Below are 17,897 nucleotides of genomic sequence, written 5' to 3' on the forward strand. Positions count from 1 at the left end.
GAGGCTACAATTTTGTAAGAATCTCTGGTCAGCGTGTCTCAGTGGGACCCTCCAGTCCCGTAACTCTGATGGACCCTCTGGTCCTAACTCTAAGGACCCTCTGGTCCTCACTCTGTGGGCCCTCCGGTCCTAACTCTATAAACTCTGAATAACACATAGCATAAATCATACATACATAATGCAGTAATATCATAGTACTCAAATAAATACATAAGATCAACATATACACAGATTACTATAGCAACATAAGTCATAAAGGCAGTATGCACAATAACACATTTCAACTAATAAGACCCTCTGGTCTATATATATATATATATATATATATATATATATATATATATATATATATATATATATATGTATACTGAGACCCTCCGATCAATAATGTACTAAGACCCTCCGATCAATAGTGTACTAAGACCCTCCTGTCAATAGTGTGAATAAGACCCTCCGGTCACACACAAATCACCACAAAGGTAAGTATAGTGAGAAGACTCACCTCGGATGGCGAACAGATCCTATAACTGTTGCTGCTATTTCCGACTTCTATCACTAAGCCAAACCTACAAATAACCCAGTAGAATCTAAGACTAAACCTTCATATATTAGGTCTAAATATGGTCCACCAATCCGGTCCATAAATAACCCAAGCCCAATGGGCCCTCTAAGGTCCAATATCAAATGGGTCCATATAAGTCCACTAATGGCCCATCTATGGCCCAATTTTCCAAATTGGGCGCAAACCCTCATATGGGCCTTACCTTAAAGCCCATCTAAGTATTCTAGTCCACATGGTTGCTCTTGGATGACCCATCAGTAGTCCAGTCATCAAAGCCCAAAATAAAGGCCCAACTCAGGCCCAAGTAAAATTAGGGTTTTCACATGAAATGACGATTAGGGTTAAGTGTTCTCACTTAACCCATTAACGACTTAACACATTAAGTCCATTATTCCACTAAGCAATCACACAATCGAATCGGGATGTGTCACAACTTCAGTCCACTGGTCCAAACGCGGGTCCCAATAGGCCCAAACCAACAAACCCAAAATTAGGGTTTTCTAAACCCTAATTCGGGTTTCTAGCCCAATCATAAAGCAGCCCAATCCAAAATTAAGTGTCTAGGCCTAGTAGGGTTACCCTAGATCGGGCACCACCCACCACCACCTCAGGCGGTGGTGATCGGTGGCGGCTCATGGCGGTAGGCGACGGCAGCCACCATTCCAATGGTGGTGGTTACTTTTCCAGCCAAAACATCGCTCAAACAACATAATACCACCATTATACACCCAAAACACACACTAAACGCACACACACAGCCACCCACATGGTGGCAGGCGGTGATAGGAGCGACAGCCTCCACCTCACGGTTTTGGTGGTGGATTCTCTTGGTCCCCAGTAGAGAAAAAACACCCATACACTCGTAGACATGTGCTGAACACCGAAGTTCACTCAAATCAGCCACTTCAGGTGGTTGATGACGATTGGAAGCGCAAGAACGACGACCTAAGACCACTGGCGACCACAGCCACTAATCACAACGTCGCATTCACAGCGAGAATGAAAGAGAGAGGAGGTGGGTGGCGTTATACTTATCGGCAACTTCCCATTTGCTCACACCCAGCACAACGACTCCACAAGGCTCAACACTTTGGTCTCAGTGGTTCATTAAACAGCCCAATTGCATCTCCGGCAGTAGGGGTCGTGGTGGCGGCGATCAATGGTGAGATAGCAAGCAGTTTAAGGTGGCAGTCGGGTTTGGTGAATCGATATGCGGCTGAGGAGTCTCACCTTGGCGGCTGATGAAAAAAAATACTATAGGGTTAAGGTTTCCTAGCGTACATCACTTGAAACGGGAAGGAAATGAGCACCGGGTCTATACCCGTGCTTATTCAAACATCCATCCATTCTTTACATATTTGACCCCTACTCCACCAAAACTTCTCAATATAAGTACCATATATACCAATCAACCCCCACCTTTAATAATTCCTTGCAATAGAAGTCTCAACAATTACCAACCGTCTCCTGCCTCTAGAAATATATACAAGGTGGCCCGAAAATTACACTTTAACCCTCTAAATCCATAATTTAAATCAATTTGCTTCCCACCAGCAACACCCCGCTCAATATTATTTAATTCAGGACTATTATAAATTTATAAATCTTTATCAACATATTTAATCAATAACGGGATGTTACAACGCATATGATCAATTTTTCTCTTCTCCGTTAGTTGAACAACGTGTATGTTTCATTTTACCATATCTGAATTTGATATGCAATGAGTCATGGATCCGACTTTGAAAATCGGTTTCAAATTTGGAACCAAATCGGTTTGTAAGAAGTCTACTACCAATCATTGAACCAGGAAGATGGAGTAGATTATTGAACTCGAATTTGGTTCCTTTTCATTGATCATCAAGCTTTGTTTCCAGAATCGAAGGTAATTACGATTTGATTTTTTTTTCTTCTTTCTGTTTTTTGACAGATTAGGACGCACATTAATAAGAGAAATAAGTGATTTTTTCCTTACTTACTTCTTCCCTCATATGTTATCTACTTGTTGGTGGGATTTCTATCAATTTTAAGTTTTATTTAAGGTGAACTGATCACGTGCACATGAGGTGTTTGATGAAATGTTCGAGTGAGTCTGGACAATAATTTCTTTCATTTTTAGGTTGTGTAAAGATGGAGGTGGTAAGATGGGTAAGGATGGAACCAATAATATTTCACATACTCTAATTGTAGGTGCCCTAATACATTCATATTTAGGTGCTCTTTTTTTTTCTTTCTTTTGGGTGGGGGGAACTAACTTTTTTTCTTGACTTATTTAACTTGTGAATTGCAGAATTTGGTATTATTTGTTATACTAATGCAGATGGTCTGAGATAGAAAGTTGTTGTAAAATGTTGGTAGCAGCAAGAAAACAGATGTCTATTGTGTAAGCACCTAATGTTCTTGTAACGACCCAAAAATCACGACTAAAAATTTCTTTAAAAACATTACTAAAATCATATTTATAAAAACTGTATCATAAGTCATAACATAATTTTTTGAGTATTAATTCAAAACATAATCTCATTATAAGAGTCAAACATTCCCAGGCTAACTGAATATGGTGTGTGCACTGCAATCTTCCCGAGCTCCTCTTTTGAAAACTGAGTACCAGAAACTGTAAGCACGAAGCTTAGTGAGCTCCCCCAATCTACCACATACCATACAATAACATAAAAAGCACATACTGGGCCTTGCCCACTGCATCGAACCGAGGTCCGGACTAACTGGGGCCTTGCCCCCTGCATCAGACCGAAGTCCGAAAACTGACTGGGACCTTGTCCGCTACATTGGACCAAAGTCCGGACTAACTGGGGCCTTGCCCCCTGCATCAGACTGAAGTCCGGAAACTGACTGGGACCTTGTCCCCTGCGTCGGACCGAAGTCCGGACTAACTGGGGCCTTGCCCCCTGCATCGGACCGAAGTCCGGAAACTGACTGGGACCTTGTCCCATGCATCGGACCGAAGTCCGGACTAACTGGGGCCTTGCCCCCTGCATCGGACCGAAGTCCGGAACTAACTAAACAGAACATAACATAAACATATCAACTAGCATGAACACACATATACTGCATACTGCATCGGGCCGTAGCCCGTAACACATAACACATAAATCCTGTCCGAGCCACGAAGGCATCAAACATACTAACTACTGCATCGGACCAAAATCCGGAAACTACTGCTAGCTAAACGAGCCGGCATTGTGGCCTTAGACCCGTTCCTATAGGAAGGAAACTCACATGCAGTGCTGGAGTTTTTGCTGATACCCTTCTGACTGCTATCAGACACTCCTTTACTGCAGCTCCAAAAACTCCCCGATCCACTAATACCAAATATAACACTCAGTCTAACTGTCCTCCGAAAGTCAACTAAGTCCACTCTAAGTCAAAGTCCTGGTCAAAGTCAACCTTCTAGGTCAACACTACTCGTCGAGTCTGCCTACTGACTCGCCGAGTTCAAACGCTCAGAATCCTTTCATTCGCGACTTGACTCGCCGAGTCAGCCCCTGACTCGCCGAGTCTACTGATTTCCGAGTCCTGTCCTGACCAACTCACTGAGTCCCGACTCAACTCACTGATCCGAGTCATAACTCGAAGGGTTTGCGGTTTTGCGACTTGACTCGCCGAGTCCAAGAACAGACTCACCGAGTCCAAGGCAATCTTCAACAGACTCGCCGAGTTGTTCATCCAACTCGTCGAGTTCATCTCCATCTTCATACTACTCGTCGAGTCCACTCGAAGGACTCGTCGAGTCTATTCAGTCCTTCATATATTTAGAGGCTTTTGAGTCATGCATGGACTCCAAACTGTAGATCCACTCTTCTAAAGCCTATTCCTTACGTAAAGTGGAAAACTTTACATGTAGCTAAGGAGTTCTAGGCTCAAAACACTATAAACTAGGGTTTAAGACAAAGGGGATTAACAATCAACCCAAAGACTGATGCTTTATGATTCTCTAGGCCAAGATACACTTAGATCTGAAGTAGCAACTTCAGATCTGGGCTTCGAACTCGAAATGGTTCTTAAACTTCCCCTAAAAGCCCTAAATCCCATGATAAAGGTTGATCTATATGCAAAAGAGTGAAGGTAGCGACTCATTACCTTCAAATGCTCTGGAAAATCCCACAAACTATGGATCTACTGCCAATCCTTGAATCCCCAATGGTTGCCTTCTTCCTTCTTCCTTCAAATCACCCCAAAATGGCAAGAAAGCTTGAATGAGCAACAATGAAGGCTTAGGGTTTCGGGTTCTGGACTATAGGGGCCGCAAATGTGCCCTAAGGAAGAGAATATGATGCTTAAATAGGGTACCAAGTGCCGGAATTAGGGTTTCCCAACCCAGACCAGACTCGCTAAGTCCTCTTGCCGACTCGCTGAGTCGGTCACTTACTTTACACCCGGATCCTGCTCCGACTCGCCGAGTTCCTTCCTGGACTCGACGAGTCAACCCTCTTTAACTTTGGGTTTTTCGTTTCCTTTCTTGACCTTTCTGATTTCAGGTGTTACAACTCTCCCCCACTTAAACTAAACTTCATCCTGGAAGTTCTCTATGGTCAACTGACCTGTAATACGCCTCAACATCCTGCCTGGTGACTTTAACCATTTTTTCCATCACTCCAGCCACTCACAGTGCTGGTCACTACTGTTGGTACATACTGAATTCTTCTCTTTTCCATAATTTCCTTAACGTTACTTCCTCCGACTGAAAATTCTGTTACCCCTCATCTGCCTACCGGATGCATTGAGACCACCCTGGTCCAACTGATCTGCCGATATCTGAGTTACCGGACTCCCACCGGTCCCTACACCCCATCGCAACCTACTAGTTGCTTCCAGCGACTTCTGAAGATACTTCGATTATATATAACTGTTCTACCCACTCTGCCGCTCATACTGAAACGATGCTGCTGGAACCAGCTTGCTTATCTCCCATCTGATTACTCAACTCCTACTAACTCGAGCCTTCCATCCTGAAAGAAAAGCTACCTGCCTAGCTATCCTTACAGATCACTTATACTTGGCGGAAGGCTCAAATGATCCTGCTGAGAGGAACTTGCCATTTCCAAATCAACCAACTATACCGCCAGCACTTGCATTCCAACACACATACTAATACTGACCATCACACTGCAACTATCCGAAACACTGAACTGCCTGCAACACTGAACTGACTGAAACACTGAACTGCCTATGGTTGCTTCTCAAATATCTCGAGACCTTCCTGGTCTCCAATCATTCGTCAGTTATTTGCAACACCGAGCTCCAACTCAATTGTGGAGTCCAAGGACTCCTTACTTAGTCACTCCCACGACTTCTGAACGAAATCATTCTCTGGAACTAGTTTCCACTAGTTTTCCTATCACTGCGGCCCTAATAACCTTCCCGATCCAACTGATCGGGTCCATACGTTGAACCCTGACATCATCAGATCCAAGATTAAAAATGATGGCTCCCAGACTAGCGGTAGCCCTTAACATACGCGAACCCAAGCGGTCCACTGCTTCGCTGATCTCATAACTGATGTGACGATCTATTGCCAAATCGCTGGCTTAACCATAACTGAACCATTTGGGAAATCCGAAATCTAACCCGTGGTTTCCCATATCCTCACTACTGCACCCGAACTGGTGGGTACTACTGCTTCCCCCGCGTCCAACAACGCACTCATGCTGCCTACCAACCTGATAAAGGCCATGGCTACACCTGTGGACTTACAACTCTCTAATACTATCTGGCTGCTAGTGAATGCTACGGCTACCCCCGTAGACTTACAACACTCTACTACTATCTGACTGCTAGTGAATGCTACGGCTACCCCTGTAGACTTACAACACTCTAGTACTATCTAACTGCTAGTGAATGCTACGGCTACCCCCGCAGACTTACAACACTCTACTACTATCTAACTGCTAGTGAATGCTACGGCTACGCCCGCAGACTTACTACACTCTACTACTATCTGAGGACATCCTGACTATCCCTAGTCCTGCTAGTGATTCCTCATCCTGATTTCTCAAAACCAGCCCTTAAACATCGAATGCTACATCAACCTTGACATCTTATATCCTTGATACACTTAGCGGTCCGTCGAGGAATTCTTTGGCTTGGTTCCAAACCAACCGTCTACTAATCCAGATACATGAAACTATCGTTGGGAAGTTTCCAAAACCCCCAACTCCTGAATCCACGCAACCTACATGTCGTCTCTACCACTGGCTACTAACACGAAAGCATCCCTTGCTAACCATTCTCAAGATCCTCATTCCGACTCACTAGAGTCCTACAGGCGGTCCTCCAACCCTGAATTCTCAACCAGCTACTAACCATCTCAATCACACGAACTCATTCTTGGGAAGTTCCTCAAACTCCCAACTCTGAACTCCTCACTCCATCAATCGCTGCACTACTATCTTTTCTTCTCAGAGGTCGTGTACTCATTCTGGAACTGCGTGCTCTTACCCTTGTATACTCGGAGGGTTCTCCCCCACTTGGATCCGGCTAACTCCTTACCGCTCACTGGTCGAAAGGATTCCCCAACATTCCTTCCATTAAAAGGGCGGTCTGCTGTCCGCCAACGTTTACCTCTGTCAGCACTCCAACTAACTTTTACCAGATCCGAATCATTCTTGCTATCTAACTGAGCACCCTTTAATCCTTAACCATATTTGCTTTAGGGACTGCATCTTGAGAACCTACGTTTGGGGTGCACATCCCCAACCTACTTCTTTACTGCCCGCTGGCTACCTCACTAGAAGCTCTAAATTGTCACTACTAGGGATTTAACTAATCAATCCCGAATGATACCTTTCGAAAATAGTGAGGCATTACTGATTCTGTATCCGAAGTAACCTGATCTAGAGGAGACGACCTCCAATTCACCATTCAATTCCAAGGTATGCAGATGGCATAAAACTCCGTCACAAGCAAGTAATATAATACCCAACACAGATGCTTATTGACATCAATGCAGCAACATAACAATAATATCATGAATAATATTTGACAGGGAGGTAAAAGATACATACCTCCATTACTCAGTGCTGCTCGAATGCTTGCTGAAATCAACCGGAAAAACTCGGCTTCGAGCCGTGGGCGCCCTTGCCCGGCCTCGGCAACCACTGGCGGTACTTGAAGTGCCAAGGGCAGGAGCTGGCACCTGCCCTGCTGTATACAAACTCGGACAGTGGGCCTTCTTGTGGCCCCTTTGACTGCAATGGAAACATATCGGATCAAGTCCATGGGCGATGGTAACAATACAATCCCTGCTAAAACGGCCAATCTGGCCGCACTTGAAACATCCGGCATCGCCACCACTTTTATGCCTGCACGCACCCAGGTGCGTCCTACCGCACTTCTTGCATCAACTGCGGCTCTGATAGTCCCTTGTCCTCAAATCCGACCCCTTGGGCCTCTTACCCGAACCTGTGGCTACCTGAGTCTCATCCGTTTTCCTCTTCCTTTCCAATTCCCTGCCCGTCTCTCGCTCCTGAGTTACCTTGTCGACACCGCCCGTCGACTGAACAACAACTATCTGATCCTGGAGCTTCGCAATCAACCTATCAGTGATCCTCACAACCATGTTGGGCAGATCCTCGTGAATGGCTCGTGTAACCTCCTCAACTATCCAATCATGCAGAGGTCTCTCTTGGAGACGGGATGCCCCACTCACTCCTATCCACTGATGACAAAAACTAAAATTGGGATCTCCCTTCCCGATGGATCCCTGAACTCCATAAGAATCACGGTCTAGACGAGCCCCAATCTATCCTGAAACTATCCCGACATTAAAGGCCTCAAGATGACTGTCCATGAGCTCCACAATGGCCTCTCTAGCCGAACCGAAAATCACTGGAGTCTGATCAATGATGTTGCGCATGATCTCTGCGAAAATGAAATCCCTCATCTGATCATCAAGCTGCCCAGCTCTAGAGCCTGAGCCAGATCCCTCCCCGGCACCTGAACTGCCAACTGATATCTCGCGCAACGTCACCGTGCTGAAAATATAACACTTCCTTATCAATATACACACCGTTGGTGAAGGATTTTTCATACACTCTAAAAGTTCCCTGGTCTTGTCTCGGCCCCTCTTGATTCGAGTACGGATCCTCTGCTTTCAGTAGTACGGGCCCATACTTCCTTCCACATTTATCCGTACTTTCCTAAAGAACTGCCTTGACTCCACCAAGTCACTTCTACTACTACTGATCTGTGCTACTCTCATCCTAGGCTTGCCTTAAGGAACTTCTGACTCCACTAAACCAGTCCTCAGCTGCTGAAGGCCTCCTTGTAATGCCAATTAGCCACCACCTGAATACCATCACATGCAATGAGGCTCGGATAATCCTTCGAGTAAAAGTCTCATCCCTACAACGGTTAGACTCAAACGAGAGCTGCACAGTAGGGCCAAATCCAACACTCTGAGATTATTCAACCCTGATCACATGTGATGTGACGTATTCACCTAATGGCTAACTCCCATCACTCAGAGTCCCACAAAGCACAAAGCAAGCAACATTCAGATAAAGGAAACATACTCAGGCAAAACTATTCTCATAACAAGAAACTGTACTAGCATACAATGCTAAGCTCATACTATCAGGCATAACCTACACAGGCTATCCTACTACTGTCTACTCAATACTAGCATGAAATTCTTATCAAGCTGAAACACATAAAGCAGGCACATAAGGCATCCTCCTAGATCCTTAGTGCTATACTAGCAAGCTGTCCTACTGAGACTGAAGCTGAAACTAAAACTGAAACTGATAATCATAACATAACTTATATGGGTAATTTGGGAGTACTTACTTGAGCTCGACTAATTGTATGCACCACACCCTTTTTCTCTTTTCAAGTTATTTACTTTCTAAATATTCTTTCCGCTTTTTCTAAAACTCTTTTCTTTTCTCAAACTCCTTTTACCATAAATTTCTTTCAAAAATGTTTTTCTTTTGAAAACCTTTTACCGTTTCCTTAGTTTGAGTCCAGACACACTCTCAAGTATGTCCGAATCCCTCAAACCAAGGCTCTGATACCAACTTGTAACAACCCAAAAATCACGACTAAAAATTTCTTTAAAAACATTACTAAAATCATATTTATAAAAACTATATCATAAGTCATAACATAATTTTTCAAGTATTAATTCAAAACATAATCTCATTATCAGAGTCAAACATTCCCAGGCTAACTGACTATGGTGTGTGCACTGCAATCTTCCCGAGCTCCTCTTTTGAAAACTGAGTACTTGAAACCAAAACTGAAAACCGTAAGCACGAAGCTTAGTGAGCTCCCCCAATCTACCACATACCATACAATAACATATAAAGCACATACAGGGCCTTGCCCACTGCATCGGACTGAGGTCCGGACTAACTGGGGCCTTGCCCCCTGCATCGGACCGAAGTCCGGAAATTGACTGGGACCTTGTCCCCTGCATCAGACCGAAGTTCGGAAACTGACTGGGACCTTGTCCCCTACATCGGACCGAAGTCCGGACTAACTGGGGCCTTGCCCCTGCATCGGACCGAAGTCCAGAAACTGACTGGGACCTTGTTCCCTGCATCGGACCGAAGTCCGGACTAACTGAACAGAACATAACATAAACATATCAACTAGCATGAACACACATATACTGCATACTGCATCGGTCCGTAGCCCGGAACACATAACACATAAATCCTGTCTGAGCCACGAAGGCATCAAACATACTAACTACTGCATCGGACCAAAATCCGGAAACTACTACTAGCTAAACGGGCCGACAATGTGGCTTTAGACCCGTTCCTACAGGAAGGAAACTCACCTGCACTGCTGAAGTTTTTGCTGATACCCTTCTGACTGCTATCAGACACTCTCGAACTGTAGCTCCAAAAACTCCCCGATCCACTAATACCAAATATAACATTCAGTCTAACTGTCCTCCGAAAGTCAACTAAGTCCACTCTGGTCAAAGTCAAAGTCCTGGTCAAAGCCAACCTTCCAAGTCAACCCTACTCGTTGAGTCTGCCTACTGACTCGCCGAGTTCAAACACTCAGAATCCTTTCATTCGCGATTTCACTCGCCGACTCAGCCCCTGACTCGCCGAGTCTACTGATTTCTGAGTCCTGTCCTGACCAACTCACTGAGTCTCGACTCAACTCACTAATCCGAGTCATAACTCGAAGGGTTTGCGGTTTCGCGACTTGACTCGCCGAGTCCAAGAACAGACTCACCGAGTCCAAGGCAATCTTCAACAGACTCGCCGAGTTGTTCATCCAACTCGTCGAGTTCATCTCCATCTTCATACTACTCGTCGAGTCCACTCGAAGGACTCGCCGAGTCTATTCAGTCCTTCATATATTTAGAGGCTTTTGAGTCATGCATGGACTCCAAACTGTAGATCCACTCTTCTAAAGCCTATTCCTTACATAAAGTGGCAAACTTTACGTGTAGCTAAGGAGATCTAGGCTCAAAACACTATAAACTAGGGTTTAAGACAAAGGGGCTTAACAATCAACCCAAAGACTGATGCTTTATGATTCTCTAGGCCAAGATACACTTAGATCTGAAGTAGCAACTTCAGATCTGGGCTTCAAACTCGAAATGGTTCTTAAACTTGCCCTAAAAGCCCCAAATACCATGATAAAGGTTGATCTATATGCAAAAGAGTGAAGGTAGCGACTCATTACCTTCAAATGCTTTGGAAAATCCCATAAACTATGGATCTACTGCCAATCCTTGAATCCCCAATGGTTGCCTTCTTCCTTCTTCCTTCAAATCACCCCAAAATGGAAAGAAAGCTTGAATGAGCAACAATGGAGGCTTAGGGTTTCGGGTTCTGGACTATAGGGGCCGCAAATGAGCCCTAAGGAAGAGAATATGATGCTTAAATAGGGTACCAAGTGTCGGAATTAGGGTTTCCCAACCTAGACCAGACTCGCCAAGTCCTCTTGTTGACTCGCCGATTCGGTCAGTTACTTTACACCCGGATCCTGCTCCGACTCGCCGAGTTCCTTCCTGGACTCGACGAGTCAACCCTCTTTAACTTAGGGTTTTTCCTTTCCTTTCTTGACCTTTCTGATTTCGGGTGTTACAGTTCTTGTTATTCAACTCAAGGTAATATCAACGACCATTGTTTTATAATGTTTTCTTTTAGTATCAAGAAGGTGGTGGATAATTAAGCTGTTCTTTTGGTTGGATAGAGGCTTGAGGGAATATTTGATGGGAAGATAGACAAATCAATTGCTTTTGAGGAAGAGTTAGTTCTTTCAAGCTTCATGTGCAAAACAAGCCAGGTATGTAGTGCTAGTTTACTTTTATTCTTAAGTTTGTTGTATCGATTTGCCTTGACTTGAAAAAATGACTTTTCTGTTAGAATAAATTTATTTCTTGCTCCAAGGCACACCCTAAATAGAAATAAAAACCATAACAAAAAGTAGACAAGAGAATTTGATAAGGGTGTATTACATGAAATGACTGTTTATATTTCAAAAGCTTCACCTGTGGTATGCTATTTAATAAAATATTATTTTATATAAAGTTTTGTTTATATGTTTGTTTTGAGTTATAGTTATTATTTTATGTGAAAATAATAAATGAAGAATTAGTATCCTTGGATAAAAGCATCTATAATGTTTACTTAATTTTTTATTTTTGTTAATCTTGAATTGTTGTGTGACTATGATCATATCAATTTATCGATAATGATTTAGTCTCGATAAACTATTTGCTAATATATTTTCAAAAATTCTTTTTTATTAAACGTCAATTTTAACATAAAATAATAAAAAAATCTATTTAATACATATACAACTTTAAATTCCAATTGTTCTTCATTCTAACTTAACATGACTTGTCCCATTAGCTGCTTTTGTATGGGTGATGACATCTTATTTGTCCACCACCCACCCTATCAATCATAACAATTAACTTCCAAATTAATTAAAATATAAGTATCATAATTTTCTACAACAACTTAAAATTAGTGAGCTAAAAAGGTATCTAGAAACACGTGAGCCTTTAGAACAACTTGAAGATGCATTGAGAAGATTTTACATTTTAGTCAACAGCTGTCAAGATCGAAGCTATCTCTAATTACTTGCAATGGGATGGAATATATTTTATCAATTTGGAAAATCACAAAATGAGATTGATCGATACTTAAAGATTATCCCACTCATCACTCTTGTTGATAATGCTCGAGTCAGGGTATATAATTATAATTATAAAGGAAAAAACGTCATCTTGTTCTAAAGATTATGAATAATCTTGTTTTGATTTTTCTTTTCTTTCAGGATAAATTGGAGTATATTGAAATTGATCAAAGGGAATACACATTGGATGATGTTATCATGAAGCCTGATCCTTCACATACTGATACAACAGTTTTGAAGAAAACACTTTCATGTAGCTACTCGAATTTGCCCTTCAAGGAAGTTATTTAGAAGGAAAATGAAAAGCTTCATATGGAATTAGAAAGATCACAAGCTAATTTAGATGTGGGACAATGTGAAGTAATTCAACATTGGATTGAAGTCACTTAAGTTGTTTCAAATTCTCAACATCAACAGGGTTCACCAAAGAAGAGAATACAACATCAATATCCACATGTTATTAACACCAATAAACATGTTCAAGATGAGAGTGATACAGTTACTACAATTACAAATACAAAGCCACATGCAACTTCAAGGTTGGTTTTCTTTTTTCATAATTTGACTATTTGGGTTTTGGACTGTAAGGGTAAAATGGTCATTTAGTCAAGTGGTGTTGCAGAAGCATATCTTCTGTGTCATATGGAAATCATGAATGGCATTCAGATCTACTTGGGTGTTGTTCAGAGCCTAAGATGTGTATGTTTATTATGTGGGACATGAGGGCCTTTTTCTTCCCATGTGGGACATTTTCAAAGATTGCATTTGTGGCAACAAACAGACACATGAGTAAGATGCTTTTAACATTTTATTTAGTATTTACATAACATAACAAGGGTAAAAATGTCATATACAATTTAATGTAATGAAAAAAATCAACTTCAGGAGAGGCGTGTAATGAGCTTATGGCTTATTCTCGGATATTATCATGTTGCTGCTACACCTGTTGCATAAGGAGAAAGCTGAGGAAGACTCTGAATATCACTGTATGTATTAAAAAATTAAGATATTTATATTTTAATTAATTTGGAAGTTAATTGTTATGACTGATAGGGTAGGTGGTGTGATGACTTTCTATCATGTTATTCTAGTCAATCATGTATGACGACTTTACCATTTTTCTATCCTTTTACTACATTAACCTTCAATTCTTTTACATGATTATTTATTTAGTTTTTTTTTTGTTTTTAAGTTGGTTCTTTTAGTAGGTTTTGGTCTTGACACACCACCAAGGAAGTTGTTCCCATAATTAAAAAAAAAATTATGAACTTTGTATTGTGTAGAAAATTTACCATCTGGTGAAATAGGAAAATCATTTAGGCTCGTGTTAAAGATCTGCTATGAAAATACCCACAATGGAGTCATGATTGCATTGTTGTAATTTTGAACATAAGCAACAATAATGTTGAGGATTAGCCAAGGAAACTCTTATTTGGATGTTAGGGAGTTCAAGACTTACTGATGATTGTGTCACACCCCAAAACCGATAACGGCGGAGTACGTTCTGGGGTGGAGGATGTCATGTATAGTATCATAACAATTGCATAATAGTAAAACAAGAGACAACAACCATTGCACATATATAGTAAATTTAATTACAAACGTGTTCTGTAAGGTTTAATAGAAACCAAAAGTATAACACAATAAAAGATAGGTCTTGTATGTGCTCCATCTTCTCCAAAAGCTGCACCTGTACCTGTCTATCTTTGATCTGAGGATACAAGTTATTTTGAAAACGAGTATAAGCATAAAGCTGGTGAGTTCATAAGAATTTAGTGTCTTTTGTTGTATAAAAGTGTTTACAGACTTATAGATTAAAGACTGAAAGTTATGTTTATAAGGAGTAGAAATCCCTAGAAAATCCTATATTTTCCAGAAAAGTACTTTGTAAGTTAAATCCTTTGAGTTTTGTGTAAGCATTATCATTGAAAACCTTCAGTCGTAAAAATACGGTAATAAATCTCATGTGAGTAGCATAGATGAAGAAAAGCTATGCCTATTGACAGTAGTAGTGGTGCCAACTTCCCTTAGTATTAGATATTTACTTACTTCGGGATGTTAGCTTAGACTTAAGTCTTAGTGTATTAATTTGGATAAAGGTGTAACCCCTTAGGTGACCAGACTGAAGTGATAATAGAGAACCTGATGACCTTCCTGGTCATGCGTAGTGTAGTGATGTAGTGCCACCCCTGAGCCTAGTCGACTCGGACTGTAGCTAGCAGTCGGGATGTAATAGTGTCTGCCTCATATAGATCTATACATGTAGTGTTGCCTTCCAACCGGAAAGCCCTGGTCACATGGTGTAGGCACAGTAGAGTGTCTTATAGAGGGATAGTGTGTTATACTATGGATTCGTGTATTCTTCAGTATTATAGTATAGTAGTCTTTTATATAGTTCATAGAGTGTTCTCTTATACGCGTATTAACTTGTATTAATAGCCATTATAGTGAGTATAGTAGTAGTAGAGATGACAAGTAGTAGTCTTAGCTATACCTATTATAGCTAACTAGAGTGTATGATTTCCTGACTTTGAATAGCAATGGTATTGAGTGAGATGAAGACTTTCATATCTAACACAAATATATATGATATATAACTAAGAAATCAACGACAGTCGGACGGATAACCGATACCCTAAGACCACATCAAACAAGAACAGGAAATAAGGCGAGCTATCAGTCCTAAGTCCTTCAAGCCTTACTTATATAAATATATTAGTGTAGATATATTTTAAAAAGAAAAGTAAATTTAAACACAGTTTTAAAAGCAGTTTAATAACAATTTAATCTTAAAAATGCATTTGATAATCAACTAAAACAGTTTTATTGGAAAACAACTAAAGGTATAGGAAAAATCCCTTTTTAATGATAATTTGTGAATCACATATGATTTAATAATAAAAAATTGTAGAATTTATACTTGTATCCCCCCCTAAAACATGTAAAAACATTTAAAAGGTTCATTAAGGGGTATGAACTCACCTGCAATGAGTAGATCGGGTGGAAGTGTCGGATGAGCGTTTGGTGTCAAGTAAAGACTTAAACACACTTTATAAACCTAGTGACATATGAAGACACATGTTTTCATATAATTAGTGGACAAAACACTAATTTAACACATATAGGCATCCTAATGTAAAGGAAAACACTTTGGTTAAGTGCTAGAGGTGACCCGGGTAATCATCTAAGGGTGTGTATGACTCCAATATGGGGTTTACTCTTCAAGAGTAAGCTCCTTATGGAGTTTTCGGCCCATATGAACAACTCCCCATGAGTTTACGGCCGTGAACTCATGGTGGGGTGTTCTAGGATGCTTAATGGTCTTGAAATTCTTGAGGGGTGGTGCTAGACCTAGTTTTAAAGCATAGAAATGGAGTTTGAACAACATAAGGACCATTTAAGGAGTTTACGGTAGTAAACTAAGAGTTGATGGCCGTAAACTCTTATGTACCAACTCTTAATGGGTTTTGATGGTACTAGATCAATTTCAAGGGTTTTTAGTGCAAGGAACAAGTCATGGAAGGGTGTTAGGGCACAAATTGGCCTCCTTATGGGAGTTTACGGCCTAAGAACCACTCCTGGAGGGGTTTACGGCCGTGAACTCCTTAGGGGGTGATTTCTTGCATGAATAACGTCCTTAACACATTGTTGGGTAGTTCTAGACTTTATTCCAAGGCTTAAGGGGTGCTTAAGGGGCATTTTAGCACCTTTAGAGGGGCTTACGGCCTATGACATGGAGTTTACGGCCTAAGGATGTTCTTGGGCCGTAAACTCTCTTTCAAGCCCTAAAAATTGTTGATTCAAGGTTCAAACACTTCTAGGTTAAGTCCAAGACTAGTTTCTAATCTTAAAGGGAAGAAATTTGGCACTTTTGACAACATTTTAGGGGTGTACGGCCTAAGGATGTTCTTAGGCCGTAAACTCCTCTTTTTCAGCCTTCAAGGACGATTTTTGGGTTAAAACACAAATCAATGATGTCTAGAACAAGTTAGGGTAAGAGAACTTACGTTTTGGAGGCGAAAACTTGCGGTTTTGAGGCGAAATCGAACTTGAGGAGAGAGAGTAGAGAGAGAGAGAGTGTGTGTGTGTCTAGTGTGGTAAAAGGTTTCTATGGAGTGTTCACTCTCCTTTATACAAGGCTTGGGTGTTGTACCTGGTATGCGACTACCCGATACTTATGGTTAACGAGGTTTAAACTTTTTACCCGGTTAAATAGTCGTAATAAAAATAACTTTTTGCAATTAAATGGAAATGATATTTTACGTGTTTTTATTTATTTTATCACGACGATAATAGCATGAAATATAAATAAATAAAACATTTATTTATTTGTCGACCCCAAATTAGCGGAACTTTTATAAAATAGAATATTCGATTAATGGAAACGGGGCATAATAACAGAATAAACTTTGGGTTGTCACATCATCCCCCCCCCCCCCCCCCCCCGTTAAGGGAATTTCGTCCCGAAATTTAGAATTCAAACAGTTAAATTATTATAGTACTACTAAGCAAAGAGATGGGGATATTTGAGTTTCATTTGATCCTCGCGCTCCCAAGTGAACTCCGGTCCTTGTTTAGCGTTCCATCGGACCTTCAAAATTGGGATGCGGCTTTGCTTCGTTCGTTTGATCTCCCGATCCATAATTTCCGCAGGCTCTTCCACAAAGTTGAGGTTCTCGTTGACTTCGATCTCGTTGAGTGGGATAACGAGAGTCTTGTCGGACAGGCATTTCTTCAAGTTTGAGACGTGGAAGGTAGGATGTATGTTACTTAGCTCGTGGGGTAGGTTGAGTTTGTAAGCTACAGGGCCGATTCTAGTGAGAATCTCAAAAGGCCCTATGTACCTTGGGTTCAGCTTTCCACGCTTTCCAAAGCGTATCGTGCCCTTCCAGGGTGAGACTTTCAAAAGGACATGGTCTCCCACCTGGAATTCCAAAGGTTTTCTTCGTTTGGCTACGTAGCTTTTATGTCGATCCCTAGCGGCTTTTAATCGTTCGCGAATTTGTACAATCTTCTCGGTCGTTTCTCTGATAATCTGCAGACCTGTGAGAGCGCTATCAGGAACTCGTCCTTTAGCTAACTGAGTGTCACCCACCTCAGCCCAGCACAGAGGGGATGTGCACTTCCGGCCATAGAGGGCTTCAAATGGAGCTGCCTTGATGCTCGTATGATAACTATTGTTGTAGGAAAACTCCACAATGGG

General features: G+C 41.5%; 1 pseudogene; it reads left to right on the plus strand.

Annotated features, from left to right (window-relative positions):
* Positions 1 to 1,561: 1,561 nt before the first annotated feature.
* LOC111877169 (protein MID1-COMPLEMENTING ACTIVITY 1-like) lies at positions 1,562 to 14,075 on the plus strand (annotated as a pseudogene).
* Positions 14,076 to 17,897: the final 3,822 nt, after the last annotated feature.

Source organism: Lactuca sativa, chromosome 3, assembly GCF_002870075.4.
Source record: "Lactuca sativa cultivar Salinas chromosome 3, Lsat_Salinas_v11, whole genome shotgun sequence".
NCBI lineage: Eukaryota > Viridiplantae > Streptophyta > Magnoliopsida > Asterales > Asteraceae > Lactuca > Lactuca sativa.